This window comes from Callorhinchus milii, unplaced genomic scaffold (genome assembly GCF_018977255.1).
Source record: "Callorhinchus milii isolate IMCB2004 unplaced genomic scaffold, IMCB_Cmil_1.0 Scaffold30, whole genome shotgun sequence".
In the NCBI taxonomy this organism is placed as follows: Eukaryota; Metazoa; Chordata; class Chondrichthyes; order Chimaeriformes; family Callorhinchidae; genus Callorhinchus; species Callorhinchus milii.
The window spans coordinates 951,020-965,906 of record NW_024704771.1 but is presented as its reverse complement, the minus strand read 5'-3'; the positions used below and the strand labels follow the sequence as shown (position 1 = coordinate 965,906).

Here is a 14,887-nt window from a genome sequence, read left to right as displayed (position 1 = left end):
GCTCATGATAGACCAGCCACCCCGATTCCTGGGCCAATAGAAGATCGCACCCCCTCTGCCCCCACGAACACCAGTAACAGTGGTTTGCTCGGCCCCAGGCCTCTGTGCACGTGAGCGGCTCTGGATGTGTGTGCGCGGCGCTGGGGGTTGGGATAGTGTCAGCACCACAGGTGGGAAATGGGCTTCACTGGCTGGTGAGTTACCACTGCCCAACGCCCGGCTTTAAGGAGCCGCTGTGGGGAGCGCTGTCTGTGTCTCTCTCCTCTCTCTCTCAGTGTGTCTCTCTCTGTCTGTCTGTGTGAGGTAATGTGTGACCATATCTTTCTTCAGGAAAGATATAATTGGCCCTGGAGGGGGTGCAACACAGGTTCACTGGAATGTTTCCAGGCCTCAAAGGGTTACGTTACGAGGAAAGGCTGCGTAAACTTAGATTGTATTCCCTTGAGATTGGAAGGTTGAGGGGTGATTTGATTGAGGTGTTTGAGATGGTGAACGGATTTGAATGGGTAGTTACAGAGAAGCTATTACTTCTGGTGGGAAATCTAAAACAAGGGCATAATCTTCAAATTAGAACCAGGCCATTTAAAAGTGAAATCACGAAGCATTTATTCACTCAAATGGTGGTAGAAATCTGGATTTCTCTCCTCCAAAAGGCTGTGGATTCTTAATCCATCCACACCTTCAAGCGTGAGGTTTTTGGTAGTTCAGGGTGTCAAGGGATACGGGGGAAAAAGTGGGAAATTGGAATGGATAGGGTTCAGGTACAGATCAGCCATGATCTAATTGAATGGCAGAACAGACTCGAATGGTTGAATGGCCAACTCCTGTTCCTATGTTTGTTTGTGTTTGTGTGTGTCTCCGCAAGTATGTGTGTGTCTCTGTCTGTGCGCGTGTCTGTATCTGTATGTCTTTGTCTCTGGGTGTTTGAGCGTGTCTGTGTGTCTCTCCCTACTTATGTGTGTGTCACTCTCTCTCTTGGGTGTGAATCTGTGTGTGTGTCTCTCTCTCTGTCTGAATAGGAGTCTCTCTCTGAGTATGTGTCTCGGTGTGTCTCTCTTTCTGGTTGTATGTCTCTCTCTATATCTATGAGTGTGTGTCTCTCTGTGTCTGTGAGTGTGTGTCTCTCTGTGTCTGTGAGTGTGTGTCTCTCTGTGTCTGTGAGTGCGTGTCTCTCTGTGTCTGTGAGTGTGTGTCTCTCTGTGTCTGTGAGTGTGTGTCTCTCTGTGTCTGTGAGTGCGTGTCTCTCTTTGGATGAATGTCTGTCTGTGTGAGGTGGTGACCTCCTGGAGCCCACAGTCAGGACTGGTGAGACACAGGGAAATTTCCATGTGGAGGTGGCATATGTATATGCAACTCTCAGACTGGTTCAGAGACTCAGAAGCATGGTGATGGGTTTCCGTGTGTGTCAGACACCCAACTGCTGACCAAAAACAACTCTCTGCATCTACCACACAGTGAGGGCTTTATAGTGAGGGACGAGTCTGGAACTGTTCACCAAGGCTGATCATGTGGATCATTTCTCTCCACACTGTGAAGTCTTTGCCAGAGTCAAATCTCCTCGTAACACTGATGGCTCGATCCAGTCTTCACTAACACTGTAAAGATAACAACAAGAAACAAAAAATTACATTTGCACTGCACCTTCCACTTCAGAAACATGTCCCAAGGAGCTGGACAGTCAAGGGTTACACCTGAGCCGGGTGTTGGAATCAAGAGGGTTGGAGGGTGGGAGTTGGAGAGTGGCTGAAGACATGGTCAAAGAGGAAGAGATGGGCCTTAAAGGAGGGGAGGGAGATGGGGGGTTTTGGTTCCAGAAGCTGGAGCAGAAAAGCAGAGACCCCGACCGCCAGTGGTGGGGTGGGTAGGGCTGTGGACATGGAGCAGGTGGAGCAGACAGGTTGGTATAGTGTTAATAGGTCACCGAGGTCAGGAGGATCAAGATCTTGGAGGCCATTAAAAGTGAGGGAGGGATGGGTGGGGCCGGTCGGGGACACAGGGAGCTGGGGAGGGGGTGGCAGTAGAAAGGGCACAGGCAGCAGAGTGGATCCCGTGGTTACTGCTTTGACATTAATGAGTGAAACAGTTTGTATGAAGAGAACGTCAGACCTGATCTTCCGAGAATCTTCCTCCTGAAATGAAACAAAACACCGAGAGGTCAGAGTCACAGCAGCTAACCCTCCGCGTGCGGAACAACCTCCACACGGTGACTCGCTCAGGGAGCTTTACACAAGGTGAGAAGAAGGAGCTTTGCATTTGGTACAGAGCCTTTCACATTGGGAGGACGTCTGAAACACTTCACTGGATTCACCGTAAAGTGTAGTGACTGTATGTTTTGTAGGCGAGTGTAAGGGCTGAGCTCTGTTACGTTTTTAGTTTTGCATTTGGTACAGAGCCTTTCACATTGGGAGGACATCTCAAACACTTCACTGGATTCACCGTAAAGTGTAGTGACTGTGTGTTTTGTAGGCGAGTGTAAGGGCTGAGCTCTGTTATGTTGTTAGTTTTGCAGAGCTGAGGGCTGTCCTTTGGATGACACGTTAACCTGTGGTGTTGCGCCTGTTCAGGTGGACGATAAAGATCCCGGACACGACTGGAAACGTGAAGGGAGTTACTCCCAAATACAATTGGTCATTCACTTCATTGCTGTTTGTGGGACACTTTCGGTGCAAATTGGCTGTTGTATTTGTCTATAAAATACACATTCACTACACTTTATTATGAATCACTTTGAGGCATTAAAAGGAAATTAAAGGCGCTGTATAAAATGCAAGGACTATTATTACATAAATAAAAACAATCTCCTTTTCTTACCCTCAGAAAGGACCCCATGTCCTGTTCATCCATTTGCCGCTGTAACGTTACTAATTCTGGGTCTATAGATTTTAACGCCTCTTCAAACCCTATAACATTTCCTCCTCTCACTCTCTGAGCTCTCGCATTACACACTGCTCCGTGTCACTGAGGCTCTGGTGCATTTCGGCAAACTCAGCCGTGACGTCGTTCTGCAGACTCCTCGCCTGTTCCTGTAAAGTGAGGCGTCAGACATCACAACGGGCCACGTTAAAGAGAGAGACACGACTGAGACCCCAGACATGACACGCGGTAAAGAGAGACACGACTGAGCCCAGACATCACACGGTAAATAGAGAGACACGACTGAGAGCCCAGACATCACACGGTAAAGAGAGAGACACGACTAACAGCCCGTAGTGGGGATGGATTCCACAATCTTCTGGCTCAGAGGTGAGAGTGCTGACTCCTATCACACGCAACTTACTTTCAAGGCAGAAATCTTCTCTTTTAGCCCAAATTAACACTGAAAAAAAACATCCTTTCTCTTCAGACCCAAGTTGAAATATGATTTCAGTTTCTCCTGTAATCAAAATGGAAATTAACTAAAACAAACACATTGTTAACTGTATGACCAGAGAGAACACACAGCGGGAAGTCTGACAGATAGCGCTCTCAATGGCCGCTCATGCCATTTAGTTGGTTAAACTTCGATAGATACCCCGACATATACTCTGGGATACACAAGCCTTGGCTCTTGTCGGCCTGTGTCAAATAGTCAACAGATTTGTAAACAGAGTGCGTCCCTCCGGGGACACAGGTCAATATTCCATGTGCAGTTAACATATCATAGAATCATAGAATTATACAGCACAGAAGGAGGCCTTTTGGTCCATTGTGTCTGTGTCGGCTCTTTGAGAAGAGCTTTCCCAATCACTCCCACTCCCCCGCTCTCTCCCCATAGCCCTGCAAACTTGTCCTCCCCAAATAATTATCTGCTTCTCTCTTGAAAGTTGTTATTGAATCGGCTTCCAACACCCTTTCACGCAATGCATTCCAGACACGAACAACGCTGTGGGAAAACCTCTCCTCTGTTTCTTTTAACTGTTATAAATCCTCGGGTTACGACCCACCCACCAGTGGAAATAGTTTCTCCCTTATATCTCAATCACCACCTGCTTTGGATTCTCTTAAACACAGCAATAGTTTCCGTGTGTGTCAGACACTCGGCTCAAGAAAGAAAGAGTAATTGCAGTCACATTATAAAGTCCGCTCCTTGTGTACCTTTGTAGATCTCAGCAGCTTTGTCTATGGACATCACTGAGTGATTTGTGATTCTGTTCCTCAGCGTAAATGAGACACATCTCACAGATCAATTTCTTATCCGTCTCACAGAACAGCTTCAGCTCTTCCCGATGATCGTCACAACGGTGTTCCCTTTCTCCCCGTTTCGGATCCAGACTGAGATTTTGAGCTTTTTCAGCCAAATTATCCATTGGTCGACCTGCTCTCAGCTCCCCTCCCGGACACACCTGGCGACACTCCGGGCAGGAGTGAGCCTCCGGCCTCTCCCAAAGCCCTGCGAGACACGAGCGGCAGAAGCTGTGGCCGCAAACCAGAGAAACCGGACCCTTGACCAGGTCCGGGCAAACGGGGCAAGTGAGACCCTCCGCTGAGCTCCGGTGCTGCTCTCTGCAGCCGTGTCCCCTCCACCGCTCACTCCCACAAACTGCTGCCACTCTCAGCTTTGGGGCTGTGTCCAGACCCAGAGATCAGCAGAAGCCACTTGTTTGGGAGGTTTGTGGCTGTGACCCTCCCCCTGGGCCCGGATCAGAAGGTAATAATAATAACAATGATGACATTTCCCCAGAGGGAGGGGGTGAGACGGGGACGAGAGGAAGCGCCGCCTGTGCGGGGGTTTGTGTCGCTGACACTGAGCAGAAGGAACAGCAGCAATGGCGGTGCCCGGGAGCCACAATGCACTGCGCGGGTGAAAGCGCCCTATCTCTGTGATGGTGGCGGTGTATCACTGACAGTGCGGAGTGGCTGCAGCGCCACCTGTTGGTGACACAGCGTCACCGCGGCATCGAACCACATACCACACGAGGCAGCGCCACCCGTTGGTGACACAGCGTCACCGCGGGATATAACAGCACACAATGGCGGCCGCGGTATTCGGGTAACGTTGGACACCGGTTAATTCGGACACAAAGCGCCAGGTCCCGGTTGGGTTGTGCATTGACAGCTTCCGGTGCACAGGAAGGAACCAGTCATTTCCCCCAAAACAACAGGAAAGTCAACAAGTTACTGTTTATTACCTGTTTCCTGTCATCTCCTTCCCCGCCCTCCCCGCCCTCTCTGTCCCGCCCTCTTTCTCACTCCCTCCTTCTCTCTCTGACTCTTTCTCTCACTCGCTCTCTCTCTTTCTGACTCTCACTCCCTCTCTCTGACTCTCTCTCATTCCCTCTCTCTCACTTCACTCAGTTGTTCGTCGATTGCCGGGTCACTTTTCCTGGGGATTTAATCCCTACAACAACAATAATAATTTAGTTGCTTCAATCCATGGCTGTTTGTGGGGACACTGCTGTGCACAATCGGCTGCTGCGCTTTGCCCACAAAATATACAGTCACATACGCTTTAGAGTGTATCCTGTGAAGCCCTTTGAGATGTGTTGAATAAGAGTTAAGTCACTATATGATATGCAAGGATTATTGTTACTATTATTCTCTCTCTCCCTCTCCCTACATTACATATCAGATTGGGCTCTTGTCGAGCACGTGTTCGATACCCGAGCGGGGAGAAAACTTAGGCAACTTCCCTTACTGCACATGCCTCTGTTTACCAAGCAGTCAATAGGAACCAGTTTTAGTCGCATTCTGGGGGGAATAGTCCCTTAAAAAAAGAATTTGGACACTGAATCCATGACTGTTTGTGGGACACCTCTGTGTGCAATTGGTTGCCACGTTTCTCCCACAAAATACACAGTCAATTCACTTTACACAGTATTGTCTGAAGCCCTACGGGACATCTGGAAGATGTGATAAGGTGCTATATCAAATGCAAGAATTATTATTACAATCAGTTCTTGTCTCCTGTCACCCTCCTCGCCTGCTCTCTATCCTGGGCCCTTCCAGAAACTTCCCTCTGCTCCAGCCCTGAGCCTCCTCCACCCGGAGCACCGCAATACTTGTCAATGATTGTCCCAGAGCAGCCACCCCGACTGCCCCATCATCAGCGCACCCCAAGGCCTGCCTCCCCTGCCTCCAAAAGGTAACCCCTACCCCCTTCTTTCACTTCCCTCATCCACATCCTTCCCAACTGAATTAAAAAAGAAATAATTTGGTCACTCAATCCAAGAGTGTTTGTGGGTCACTGTTGTATGCAATTGGCTGTCATACTCTGCCCACAAAATACACAGTCAATTGACTTCACAGTTTATACTGTGAAGCCCTTTGAAACATCTCAAAGACATGATAAGGCTCTGTATCAAATGCAAGAAATACTATTATTAATTCTCATCACTTATACTTGACAGTCGTTTTCCCCCGAACCTTCCCCCACCAGCTCCTCTATTCACATCACCCGCCAAAATGTTGCTCTTTCTCTAACACAGGCTTCACTATCCAACGCCTTCACTGCCTGTGGAAGTGCTTTGAGACATCTCAACACTGTGATCAGGCGCTGTAGCAAATACGCAGATTATTATTTTTTATCATTAACTCATGTCACCCTCTCACACAGCGCGTGATAAACAGCCGCCATGTCGAAGAAAATGTCTCGGACGCTCTTGGAGAAGACAGAAGTGTTAGACAGAGTCAAGGTGGAGCCATGAGGGACTCCGCTACGAGAACTGACCAGAAGACTTGGAGTCAAGACGTCGAAACTGGGCGACATCATTGCCAGTGAGATGAAGCTGTGCCACACAGCGGCCTCCTCATAAGAAGAGGGATCGCAAAGGCAAAGATCCCCAGGTGGAGCACGATCTCCTGTGGTTCCAAAGGGCGTCCACTGAGGGGCAGCTGCTCATTGGCCCATCCTCAAAGCCAAAGCAGAGAGCCTGGCGCGTGACCTCAGGAAGCCGGGCTTCACGGTGACTGACGGCTGGTTTAGCCGCTGGAAGGCACGTAACAACATCACACACAGGCTGCTTCCCAGAGAGCTAAAGAGCACTGCCCCAGAGGGCGCTGACACCAGCAGTGTGCTGCTCTCTTCCTATGCCGCCAATGACATCTACAACGCGGAGGAAACGGGGCTGTACTACCGTCCAGGACACGACGGCTCATTGTATTTTCACCAGACGGCGCTGAATGGTGTGAAGAGGGCGATGGACAGCATCGCACTGATGGCCTGCCCTAACATGACCGGCAGTGACCAGCGCAAACCGCTGGTCATCGGGAAGAGCCAACGCCCTCGCTGTATGAAGGGGGTTGACCTCACTGTTCTACCCATCACCTATAAGGCCAACAAGATGGCGTGGATGATGAGAGATCTTTAAGGAGTGGCTGACGCAGTGGGACACTGAGCTGGTTGAGCAGGGGCGTAAGATTCTTGTTTTTGTGGACAGTGCACCATGTCACCTGACCATTCCAACCCTCAAGAACATCTGCCTGGAACTGATTCCCCCGGACACCACTCTGATCATGGGTCAAGGGATCATCCGAAACCTGAAGCTCTCCTACCACGAGGAGCTACGAAAGTGCCTCCTGGACAACATCGATGGCAACGTGATCAGCCCCCATGCCACGGTGGGAGAGCTGGTGAGACACATCAGCCTCTGGATGCCATCGGCATGGTTGCCAGGGCCTGGGAGAGCATGAAGCCTGCGATCATATCCGACTGCTTCACAAAGGTGGTTTGTGACTGGTGATGCTGCTCCCTGCACTGAGGCGGAGGGGAGGACAAGCGCAGAGGCCGAGAGCGAGAGGCAGATCACTGACCAGATCCTGGACATTGACGCTGATCTACTCTGCTGTGATCCCCAGGACCACGAGGCCATCGTGGCTGAAGCTGTGGTCGCCGAGGGGCCACTAGTCGTGAACGACAGCGACAGCAACTCTGAGGAGAACGAGGCCCCATCTGTGATGGCCGGCACAGGTCTGACTGGCCTGTGAGAGGCAGAAAGCTTCGTACTAAAGAGCGGACTCTATGACAAGTGTTAGAATGCACTTCCTGACATCATTGTGAGCAGCAGAGAGAGACGCCGCACTGATCTTGTGCAGTCCGACTTGAGAGAAGTTTTCAATAAAAAAGGTTCAATTTCCTCCTGACGTGAAAGCCGCTGTACAAATGTAATTTGTTGCTGCAGTAATTGGATGAAGAAAACCGGGTGAGATTTAATGCATTGAAACCAGTTAACTTCAGGGCCCCTCTTAATTCGGACAAAATGCCCGGCCCTGGCGTGTCCGTCTTAAGTGGCTTCCACTGTATACGCTCGGCCTCACTGTCGTTTTAAGCCTCAGCAAATGACTCTGTTCCTGAAATCACATCACAACATCCATCAGGAGACACGAGGAAAAGGTGAATTTACTCGGGTTCAGGTGTGACGTCAGCAATTATACTGATGTGAGGTTCACTGTGTAACTATGTCCTGTAACTTCTCAGCTCTTATGTTTACAGTGAATCCTGTGAAGTGCTTTGAGATGTTCTCCTGACATGAAAAGGCACTTCTCAAATATTATTATTATGATTATTATTGTTGTTTTACTGTGAACATTGGGGTGAAGTTTCCCAGTGCAACACCACCATCTGTTGGCAGTAACGCGGTACTGCAGGTTTATGTATTTAACGCTGTGTGTGGCTTCACTGTCATTTTAAACCACAGTAACTTTCAGCAAATGATTCTATTCCTCAAATTACACCACAACAGCCATCAGGAGAAACGAGGAAAAGGTGAATCTATTTCTCTGTCTGTAATAAAGTGTTACTGTGGGAGTTTAAATATTTTATTTTTCAGTCAATTCACTTTACATTATATCCTGTGAAGCACTTTGAGACGCCTCAAAGCTGTGATGAAGTGCTAAATCAAATGCAAGGATTATTATCTGAACTAATATAGAAAAAAGGTCTGTTTGTTTGTCTGCTAAAAACACAATAACCGATTAACATGATTTATACCTCATTGGAAAGTTCTTGCAGTGTGGAGTGTCATGGGCATATTTTTTTCGGGGATCTCCTATTGTTGATGAGCTTAAGCACCAAAATATGGGGTTTGCACAGTATTTTGCAACAAAATCACACACCATTCTATATTCTGCAAAAAAGTGGCAAAAGGAGTCCTCCCAACAAGGAGTCCTCCCACAGGAGTCCTCCCAACACAAGTCCTCCCACAGGAGTCCTCTGAACAAGGACTCCTCCCACTGAGTCTTCTCACTCATTCCTCCCAACAGGAGTCCTCCCAATAATTTTCTTAATATTAAAGATGCGGAAGCGAAGATCAAGCCTTTCAAGGACAAACAGAAATGCTATGAAAAGAGAGAAGGCGAATTAAATGAAACTGAAGAACAAAGAACAGCAGAATTGGATTCAACAGAGAAAGCTATGATCTCAAACCCTGTACATCATGGCCGGAGAAGGAAAAGCTGCAAATATCGTCCACACGGAAGCCTTGCAATAACTCGAGGACCTGCTGGATCACACAGTAAACCGCTTTGGTTGGCATAGCTTAGATACGATCTTCTTTCGTTCCTGAGCTATGACCCGTCGCACATGTATGGCAGTTTTGCTTAAGGTGTACACACAGTGCTTATGGTATGTTAAATGGTTTGTCAATGCTGTCACTGAAATCTCCATTCCATATTGGATCCTTTGGTTTGCTTTCAAAGCTGTAATGGGCACAGCTCGTTATTATTATAAATTGGAGTTTAATATTGTTGAAGTAGCTTCAAATATTTTATTTTTCATACACAAACCGATCAGTTTAGGATTGAAACAAAATTATTTATAATGAAATAATTTGAAACCCAACTGTTGCAGGGACAATGCTGCGAACCATTGGCGGCTGAAAGTATATATGCAATTAACTTTACAGTATATTCTGTGAAGAGCTTTGAGACGTCTCGAAGACGTTATCAGGCGCTATATCAAATGCATCATTAATAATCATATCTAGTGTTTCATTGTTTAATTAAATAAACAGATGAAAGGTATTAAAATGAATGTAGTCATCAAAAGCAATCACAAAGGGAAAAACAAGGATTGATTATTATTAATAAGAGAAAACAAGTGAAGTTTGGTTAACCTGTAGTTGTGCTTAGACAGCGGGTGATGAGAGTTAGAGGGGCTCAGCCCCGCACCACCACCCAATCTATTACCATCACCTGTTTAAGGGGAGCTGGGAAGGGAAAGTCCTGAGTCCTGAGGTGGACCACAGACAGTCCTTCCAAAGGTCCCAACACATGGTGCTCGTGCTCGTGAGTCAGTGAATGGCAGGGCCTCGGGAAACGGGAAACCACTGTAAACAGCGGAAGATGTGAGTGGGGAGGGCTGAAGGTTTGGCCGATGAAAGCCGGGCGAGGTTGGCCATGGATGAGCACTGGCGGGGCAAGAAATTTCAAATCTCCCATCTGTACAACAGGTGGGAGAGACCACTGAGGCCACGGGTGGAGGAACGAGTGGTGGTGAGGGACCAGTGAGGCGAAGGTTTGGCAGCTTCAGGCGCGGAGACGCCATTTCAAAATCTCCATCAAACTCATTGCCGGACGTCAATTCTGAGCTCAATTTTCAAATCCATCCATGTAAATCCCCCTGAAACCCGCTGTTATCACACCCCTCCTCAAGCCCACCCTCCATCCCTCCCATCTCTCACAAACGTACCACTCTGCCCTCACCTCCACCAAACGGTCCTTCTACTCCAAGATAATCTTGGACGAGAAGGAAGACCCCAGGCTCCTATTCTCCAACACAAATTCCTCCGTCCACCCTCCTATGCCTCACCTATTGTCTCCTCAAGTTGTGACTGTGAGGAGATGCTGGATTTCCTCAAGTCCAAAATCCAGAAGATCTGTTCAACTGCCTCCACCCTCCCTCCCCTTCTTCACCCCCACACTCTAACCCCTACACATAACCTCCCTTCACCTTTTTGAACCTGTCTCCCCCTCCTCTCTCATCACCACCATAACCAACATGAAACACACCACCTGCTCCCTTGACCCCATTCCCCACACTTCTTCTTACTCTCCGACAGCATCAATCGCTCTCTATCATTTAGCAGCGAGAATCATCCCAATCCTGAACAAATCTTCCCTGGACCCATTCTTGCTTTGTAACTACCGGCCCATCTCCAACCTCCCTTTTCTTTCCAAGGTCCTTGAAAGAGTCATTGCTTCCCAGCTTCGTTCATTCCTCTCCTACCACTCCCTTCACGATCCCCTCCAATTGGGTTTCTGAGCTGTTAGCAGCACAAAAACTGCTCTGGTCAAGGTGACAAAGGACATTTTGCTCATCTGTGACCAGGACTCCCTCGGGCTCCTTGTCCTCCTCGACCTCTCCACTGCCTTCAATACCATGGACCACTCCATCATCCTCCACCACCTCTCCTCTCGCCTCAAAATTAAAGGTTCTCCGCTTGAATTGTTCAGGGCTTATCTCTCAAAATCTCCAATTTGTCTTCCTAACCGTTTCACTTCCAGCCCCCAGTCAGGATCCTGTGTGTCTTGTTCGACACTCAACTGTCTTTTTTCTCCCATATACATGCCATGATCCGCTCTGCCTTTCCCCCACTTCCGCAACATTGCTCGACTCCTCCACTTCCTCACCCGTCAGGCCACCAAAACCCTCATACACACATTTGGCATCTCAAGGCTCAATTGCAGAATCTCCCTCTTTGTCCACCTCCCCAACCAGGCTCCGTGACCCGATCACCCCCATCCTCGCCCGGCTCCACTGGCTCCCCATCCCTCAGACGATACAGTTCAACATCCCGGTCCTCAAATTCAAAGCCCACCATGGCCTTGCTGCTCTCTACCACTGTGAACTCTTAACCCCACTAACCTGTCCTCTCCGCTCTGCATCTCCAGCCTACTCCATGTCCCCCACCTTGTCCACCCCACCATCGGCGAGCGGGCTTCACCCTCTCTGTCCCGATTCCTCAGTCCCTCCACCTCGCCCCTTCCGTTGCCGCCTTCAAGGCCCATCACTCCTTTTTGACCATTCCATCGATCATCCTCTTACGTCCACCCTCCCTGCCTTCCAGCCCTCCTGATCCCAACCACCAGCTCAGGTTGGCATTCCTAACATTACAGCCACTTGAGATGTCCTGACGTGAAATGCGCTGCAAAAATATAATTTGTTGTTCTTGGTGTGTATCGTGGTGAGGGTTAGGGGTGTGTGTATCAGGGGGTGAGGGTTAGGGTGTGTGTATCAGGGGTTGAGGGTTAGGGGTGTGTGTACCAGGGGGTGAGCGTTAGGTGTGTGTGTATCAGAGGGTGAGGGTGAGGGTGTGTGTATCAGGGGGTAAGGGTGAGGGTGTGTATATCAGAGGGTGAGGAGTGTGTGCAGATTGTGTTCAATCATTGGACATAAAATAATAACACATGATTTATTGTAAATTGATCGAGTATTTTGTAAGTGAATGACAATATTTTGGATATTAATATCCAGTTGAACAGAAGCAGACGGGACCTCGGTTTAGTGAGGGTTAAAGATGTCGCTTCTTGGGTGACTGTTACATTGAACGAGAAATGTTACGGATTATAAAAGCTGTCACTGACAATACACGGTGTTTATACACAGTGAGACGCGGCCGCTCACTGGGGAACAACACGGCACCTGTTTATAGATATAAAAGTGATTTGGGAGATTTCAGTGAGATTCTGAGCACAGCCCCGACTGTGAGACTGGGCATTGCTGGAGAGAAAGATATCAGCGATATATATCCCTGTCTCAGAGTGTGTGAGCTCACACACTGGATGGCAAGTCAGATTCTCCCAACACAGATGTGAATGACTGTGTGGGGATGTGCGTGTGTGTGGGGGGGATATGAGGGTGTGTGTGGGTGTGTGGATGTTAAGGGTGTGTGTGGAGGGGGGGGATGTTAGGGTGTGTATGTGGGGGGGTGGCTTTGAGGGTGTGTGTGTAATGTCTCCCTGATGTGAAGCCCTCAGATTCCAGGACAATAATAATAATAATAATCCTTACATTTGATATAGCGCTTTTCACGTCGGGAGGACGTCCCAAAGCGCTTCACAGAACACATTGTAAAGTGAATTGACTGTATATTTGTGGGCGAACGCGGCAGCCAATTGCGCACAGCAATGTCCCACAAACAGTCGTGGATTGAAAATGACCAATTTATTATTGTTTTTGGTTTTGGAGGGTTTATTATTAGGCTCTGTGTGGAGTAAGGAAACTTGCCCAAGGTTTCGCCCTCTGCCTGGAATTGAACTCAGGTCTCTCGCTTGCAAAGCGAGTGCTCTAACCACTGAGCTACAGGACTCCACTATACTATAAACTGCCAACTGTGGCTCGAGCACCTCCACACCTACTGCCTCCCCTTTTCACAGACCAAAACTGACTTTTACTCCAGAGTCACCCGGGAGGCAAATAACAATCCAAAGACGCTGATTTCCACCGTCCATCACCATCTCTGTGCACCCACTCAACTATCTGTTTGGCTGCATTATCCCCTCCCCCCATCCCATGTCCCTTTCCACCTCACACAGACCATCCACAATGCCTCCTCCCTCCACCACGGCTCCTGCCACTTTCCCCTCCTTACACTCCTTTGCCCCCAATTCTCCCCCCTCTCTCTCAGTCTCTATCACCCAGATGGAGGTCACCACCTGCTGCCTCGACCCCCTCCCCACCCATCTCTGGTCACTCAACTTCCCCTTCTCTCCTCCTTGCTAACCGACCAGTCTCTCTCCACAGGCTGCTCCACTCCGCCTGAAAACCACTGTAATGGTTTAAATATACAGTCTATTCTGTGAAGTTCTTTGAGATGTCGAGAAGACGTGAAAAGCGCTATATCAAATGCAAGGATTATTATATATTAGATAATGCGCTCCTCAAAAAAAACCATCCTCGATCTCTCTCGTCTCTCACACTACCATCCCATCTCCAACCTCCCAAAAACTTCCCGGCCAAAATCCTACAATGCATTGTGTGAGACCAATTCCCTCTTTGAGCCCCTGATGTCTGGTTTTCACTCGGTCCTCAGTACAGAGACAGTGCTTTTCAAGGTCACAAATGACACTCTCTCTATCTGTGACCGGGGCTCCCTCTGCCTCCTCATCCTCCTGGATCTCTCCGCCACGGTTGACCATAATAATAATAATAATAATAATAACCATGCCATCCTCCTCCACCGTCCTCCCTCATCTACCTTAGTTATCTATATGCCCCCTAATGTTATCCATTGACATGGGGTAAACTTCCACATGTATGCAATGACACACAAATCTACTTTCCCTCCTCCATTAACAGCTATATCAAATGCAAGGATGGTTATTATTATTATTATGACTCCAGGTCCCCAATGTTCTATCAGGTTGTCTCGCACACATCAAGGCCTGGATGAGTGTAAACTTCCTGCAGCTGAATATGAACAAGATGGAAGCCATACTCCTTCTGTCTGTCAATGTCTTCACCACTGTGGATCGAGATTCCTCAACATCTCTGGTCTCTCCTTCAGTCTCAGTGCACAATTTAGGCATCCAGTTCAACCTCCGACTGCCCTTCCTCCCCCACATCCAATCCCTGACCAGGACCACCTTCTTCTACCTCCACCAAATTGCCTGCCTCCGACGGTATCTTATCACAAATGCAGCCGTAAACCTTGTGCATGTGTTTGTCACCTCCTCTTGGAATACTCCAACACACTCCTCACCAGCCTCCCCAGGTCCACCATTCAAAAGATCTCCAGCTCATTCAGAACTCTGCCACAGAAAACTGACCTGGACCAAACTCCATACCAACATGTCACCGGTTCTGTCCAGGCTCCACTGACTCCCCATCACTGAATGGATCAACTTCAAGATATTCACACTCATGTTGAAAACTTCCCCGACCCACTCACCCCCCAATCCACTCCACATCCGCTTGACTGGCACCGGTCTCCCACTCGTCCCTCGCACCCTCTGCCCCACCATCAGTGGTTGT

At 48.7% G+C, this 14,887-nt stretch overlaps 1 protein-coding gene and 1 long non-coding RNA gene across 4 annotated transcripts in view; both read right to left on the bottom strand.

The window, feature by feature from the left end:
* LOC103172714 (butyrophilin subfamily 1 member A1-like) overlaps positions 1-14,887 on the bottom strand; it is a 69,089-nt gene that overhangs the window by 33,604 nt on the left and 20,598 nt on the right. The window lies entirely within an intron of this gene.
* Positions 1,224-4,131, bottom strand: LOC103191559. Of its 2 annotated transcripts, none has more exons than XR_006085849.1 (4): positions 4,075-4,131; positions 2,812-3,023; positions 2,107-2,129; positions 1,224-1,595 (listed from the first exon to the last, which is right to left on the bottom strand). It is a non-coding gene; the product is annotated as an uncharacterized LOC103191559 (long non-coding RNA). The 2 variants fall into 2 exon arrangements; XR_006085848.1 differs by lacking the exon at positions 4,075-4,131 and adding an exon at positions 3,278-3,369.